We start from the raw sequence: 6,000 nt of genomic DNA on the forward strand, positions 1-6,000 counted from the left end.
TTCTAAAGACTTTATTGTCTAAATTAAAGAAAATGGTTTAAAAGTAGAATACAATATTACCTGAAATGAGTAACAGTCGTCTGAACGAAACTAAGCCCATATCTTTCTCGGAATATTGTGTCACACTGTAAGGAGTATAGGAGAGAAGAGTCAACTTTAATAGACTATCAAATAGTATGAGAGATCTTACAAACATAATATATATATATAACATTATTAGGCCTATATATTTTAACAATCCCTTATTCCCGTAGCTCACCGATCATTAAGCCTAAAGTCATTGTCACTTGAGCCTTAGGTAAAGTCAATAACCACATCAACATAGACACAAATGAATGGTCATATCTGGATTTCGAGGACTTACAATTGTAGTAATGGTTACTGATAGTGTTTTGAATTCTGTGCTTTGAGGGTCAGTCAAGGCTGGTACAAAAGCTTGCTGCAAGGTGACTTGTAATTCCACCACTGGAGGAGGTGCCGTTGTTATGGCAGTTGTAGCAGAAACAGTTGTTGTAGCAGGGGCATCTGAAATTAATAAAACATTGCACTCTTTTAGAATTTGAAATGTGCTCCAAATGCAACGTGTGCTTAAACTGTACTGGTAATGTACTAGTGTGTACAACTTGATAACGTGGGATGTTGGAGGGAGGACAGTGAAATGTTGCTGATTTAGCCGCAATTGGTTGATCAAATCCGCAACGGGATTTAACTTCAAAGGTTCTACAACTGAACATTACTTGTCAATGGATATTTTTGGAGCACCTATTGATTGGGTTTGCTTACTTATCACAGTGATTGAGTTCAGATCCAAAGATAAGTTGAAGTTAGAGTTTGGATTGGTCACAGCCTCTTTCAATGTTTCAACAATGTCACTGCCCTTGGGGATAGGTACTGTGGAGGTCGCATTGAACTCCAGTTCCAAATCCACCTCTGTGTTAGGATCCTGACCGAGACGAGGCACAGGTCTGCAGAGGGTCAAAAAGTTCATAGGTCAGGGTCAAGTCAAAAGGTGACTGAAAAAGTAAAGTTGTGCTAAAAATAAGGCTTTTTAGGTTCTAAAGACTTTATTGTCTGAATTAAAGAAAATGGTTTAAAAGTAGAATACAATATTACCTGAATTGAGTAACAGTCGTCTGAACGAAACTAAGCCCATATCTTTCTCGGAATATTGTGTCACACTGTAAGGAGTATAGGAGAGAAGAGTCAACTTTAATAGACTATCAAATAGTATGAGAGATCTTACAAACATAATATATATATAACATTATTAGGCCTATATATTTTAACAATCCCTTATTCCCATAGCTCACCGATCATTAAGCCTAAAGTCATTGTCACTTGAGCCTTAGGTAAAGTCAATAACCACATCAACATAGACACAAATGAATGGTCATATCTGGATTTCGAGGACTTACAATTGTAGTAATGGTTACTGATAGTGTTTTGAATTCTGTGCTTTGAGGGTCAGTCAAGGCTGGTACAAAAGCTTGCTGCAAGGTGACTTGTAATTCCACCACTGGAGAAGGTGCCGTTGTTATGGCAGTTGTAGCACGAACAGTTGTTGTAGCAGGGGCATCTGAAATTAATAAAACATTGCACTCTTTTAGAATTCGAAATGTGCTCCAAATGCAACGTGTGCTTAAACTGTACTGGTGATGTACTAGTGTGTACAACTTGATAACGTGGGATGTTGGAGGGAGGACAATGAAATGTTGCTCATTTAGCCGCAATTGGTTGATCAATTCTGCAACGGGATTTAACTTCAAAGGTTCTACAACTGAACATTACTTGTCAATGGATATTATTGGAGCACCTATTGATTGGGTTTGCTTACTTATCACAGTGATTGAGTTCAGATCCAAAGATAAGTTGAAGTTAGAGTTTGGATTGGTCACAGCCTCTTTCAATGTTTCAACAATGTCACTGCCCTTGGGGATAGGTACTGTGGAGGTCGCATTGAACTCCAGTTCCAAATCCACCTCTGTGTTAGGATCCTGACCGAGACGAGGCACAGGTCTGCAGAGGGTCAAAAAGTTCATAGGTCAGGGTCAAGTCAAAAGGTGACTGAAAAAGTAAAGTTGTGCTAAAAATAAGGCTTTTTAGGTTCTAAAGACTTTATTGTCTAAATGAAAGAAAATGGTTTAAAAGTAGAATACAATATTACCTGAATTGAGTAACAGTCGTCTGAACGAAACTAAGCCCATATCTTTCTCGGAATATTGTGTCACACTGTAAGGAGTATAGGAGAGAAGAGTCAACTTTAATAGACTATCAAATAGTATGAGAGATCTTACAAACATAATATATATATAACATTATTAGGCCTATATATTTTAACAATCCCTTATTCCCATAGCTCACCGATCATTAAGCCTAAAGTCATTGTCACTTGAGCCTTAGGTAAAGTCAATAACCACATCAACATAGACACAAATGAATGGTCATATCTGGATTTCGAGGACTTACAATTGTAGTAATGGTTACTGATAGTGTTTTGAATTCTGTGCTTTGAGGGTCAGTCAAGGCTGGTACAAAAGCTTGCTGCAAGGTGACTTGTAATTCCACCACTGGAGAAGGTGCCGTTGTTATGGCAGTTGTAGCAGGAACAGTTGTTGTAGCAGGGGCATCTGAAATTAATAAAACATTGCACTCTTTTAGAATTCGAAATGTGCTCCAAATGCAACGTGTGCTTAAACTGTACTGGTGATGTACTAGTGTGTACAACTTGATAACGTGGGATGTTGGAGGGAGGACAATGAAATGTTGCTCATTTAGCCGCAATTGGTTGATCAATTCTGCAACGGGATTTAACTTCAAAGGTTCTACAACTGAACATTACTTGTCAATGGATATTATTGGAGCACCTATTGATTGGGTTTGCTTACTTATCACAGTGATGGAGTTCAGATCCAAAGATAAGTTGAAGTTAGAGTTTGGATTGGTCACAGCCTCTTTCAATGTTTCAACAATGTCACTGCCCTTGGGGATAGGTACTGTGGAGGTCGCATTGAACTCCAGTTCCAAATCCACCTCTGTGTTAGGATCCTGACCGAGACGAGGCACAGGTCTGCAGAGGGTCAAAAAGTTCATAGGTCAGGGTCAAGTCAAAAGGTGACTGAAAAAGTAAAGTTGTGCTAAAAATAAGGCTTTTCAGGTTCTAAAGACTTTATTGTCTAAATTAAAGAAAATGGTTTAAAAGTAGAATACAATATTACCTGAAATGAGTAACAGTCGTCTGAACGAAACTAAGCCCATATCTTTCTCGGAATATTGTGTCACACTGTAAGGAGTATAGGAGAGAAGAGTCAACTTTAATAGACTATCAAATAGTATGAGAGATCTTACAAACATAATATATATATATAACATTATTAGGCCTATATATTTTAACAATCCCTTATTCCCGTAGCTCACCGATCATTAAGCCTAAAGTCATTGTCACTTGAGCCTTAGGTAAAGTCAATAACCACATCAACATAGACACAAATGAATGGTCATATCTGGATTTCGAGGACTTACAATTGTAGTAATGGTTACTGATAGTGTTTTGAATTCTGTGCTTTGAGGGTCAGTCAAGGCTGGTACAAAAGCTTGCTGCAAGGTGACTTGTAATTCCACCACTGGAGGAGGTGCCGTTGTTATGGCAGTTGTAGCAGGAACAGTTGTTGTAGCAGGGGCATCTGAAATTAATAAAACATTGCACTCTTTTAGAATTTGAAATGTGCTCCAAATGCAACGTGTGCTTAAACTGTACTGGTGATGTACTAGTGTGTACAACTTGATAACGTGGGATGTTGGAGGGAGGACAGTGAAATGTTGCTGATGAAGCCGCAATTGGTTGATCAATTCCGCAACGGGATTTAACTTCAAAGGTTCTACAACTGAACATTACTTGTCAATGGATATTATTGGAGCACCTATTGATTGGGTTTGCTTACTTATCACAGTGATTGAGTTCAGATCCAAAGATAAGTTGAAGTTAGAGTTTGGATTGGTCACAGCCTCTTTCAATGTTTCAACAATGTCACTGCCCTTGGGGATAGGTACTGTGGAGGTCGCATTGAACTCCAGTTCCAAATCCACCTCTGTGTTAGGATCCTGACCGAGACGAGGCACAGGTCTGCAGAGGGTCAAAAAGTTCATAGGTCAGGGTCAAGTCAAAAGGTGACTGAAAAAGTAAAGTTGTGCTAAAAATAAGGCTTTTTAGGTTCTAAAGACTTTATTGTCTGAATTAAAGAAAATGGTTTAAAAGTAGAATACAATATTACCTGAATTGAGTAACAGTCGTCTGAACGAAACTAAGCCCATATCTTTCTCGGAAGATTGTGTCACACTGTAAGGATTAGGGGGGAGAAGAGTCAACTTTAATAGACTATCAAATAGTATGAGAGATCTTACAAACATAATATATATATATAACATTATTAGGCCTATATATTTTAACAATCCCTTATTCCCGTAGCTCACCGATCATTAAGCCTAAAGTCATTGTCACTTGAGCCTTAGGTAAAGTCAATAACCACATCAACATAGACACAAATGAATGGTCATATCTGTATTTCGAGGACTTACAATTGTAGTAATGGTTACTGATAGTGTTTTGAATTCTGTGCTTTGAGGGTCAGTCAAGGCTGGTACAAAAGCTTGCTGCAAGGTGACTTGTAATTCCACCACTGGAGGAGGTGCCGTTGTTATGGCAGTTGTAGCAGAAACAGTTGTTGTAGCAGGGGCATCTGAAATTAATAAAACATTGCACTCTTTTAGAATTTGAAATGTGCTCCAAATGCAACGTGTGCTTAAACTGTACTGGTAATGTACTAGTGTGTACAACTTGATAACGTGGGATGTTGGAGGGAGGACAGTGAAATGTTGCTGATTTAGCCGCAATTGGTTGATCAAATCCGCAACGGGATTTAACTTCAAAGGTTCTACAACTGAACATTACTTGTCAATGGATATTTTTGGAGCACCTATTGATTGGGTTTGCTTACTTATCACAGTGATTGAGTTCAGATCCAAAGATAAGTTGAAGTTAGAGTTTGGATTGGTCACAGCCTCTTTCAATGTTTCAACAATGTCACTGCCCTTGGGGATAGGTACTGTGGAGGTCGCATTGAACTCCAGTTCCAAATCCACCTCTGTGTTAGGATCCTGACCGAGACGAGGCACAGGTCTGCAGAGGGTCAAAAAGTTCATAGGTCAGGGTCAAGTCAAAAGGTGACTGAAAAAGTAAAGTTGTGCTAAAAATAAGGCTTTTTAGGTTCTAAAGACTTTATTGTCTGAATTAAAGAAAATGGTTTAAAAGTAGAATACAATATTACCTGAATTGAGTAACAGTCGTCTGAACGAAACTAAGCCCATATCTTTCTCGGAATATTGTGTCACACTGTAAGGAGTATAGGAGAGAAGAGTCAACTTTAATAGACTATCAAATAGTATGAGAGATCTTACAAACATAATATATATATAACATTATTAGGCCTATATATTTTAACAATCCCTTATTCCCATAGCTCACCGATCATTAAGCCTAAAGTCATTGTCACTTGAGCCTTAGGTAAAGTCAATAACCACATCAACATAGACACAAATGAATGGTCATATCTGGATTTCGAGGACTTACAATTGTAGTAATGGTTACTGATAGTGTTTTGAATTCTGTGCTTTGAGGGTCAGTCAAGGCTGGTACAAAAGCTTGCTGCAAGGTGACTTGTAATTCCACCACTGGAGAAGGTGCCGTTGTTATGGCAGTTGTAGCACGAACAGTTGTTGTAGCAGGGGCATCTGAAATTAATAAAACATTGCACTCTTTTAGAATTCGAAATGTGCTCCAAATGCAACGTGTGCTTAAACTGTACTGGTGATGTACTAGTGTGTACAACTTGATAACGTGGGATGTTGGAGGGAGGACAATGAAATGTTGCTCATTTAGCCGCAATTGGTTGATCAATTCTGCAACGGGATTTAACTTCAAAGGTTCTACAACTGAACATTACTTGT

This window comes from Oncorhynchus mykiss, chromosome 18 (genome assembly GCF_057628025.1).
Source record: "Oncorhynchus mykiss isolate SJ-2025 chromosome 18, ASM5762802v1, whole genome shotgun sequence".
NCBI lineage: Eukaryota > Metazoa > Chordata > Actinopteri > Salmoniformes > Salmonidae > Oncorhynchus > Oncorhynchus mykiss.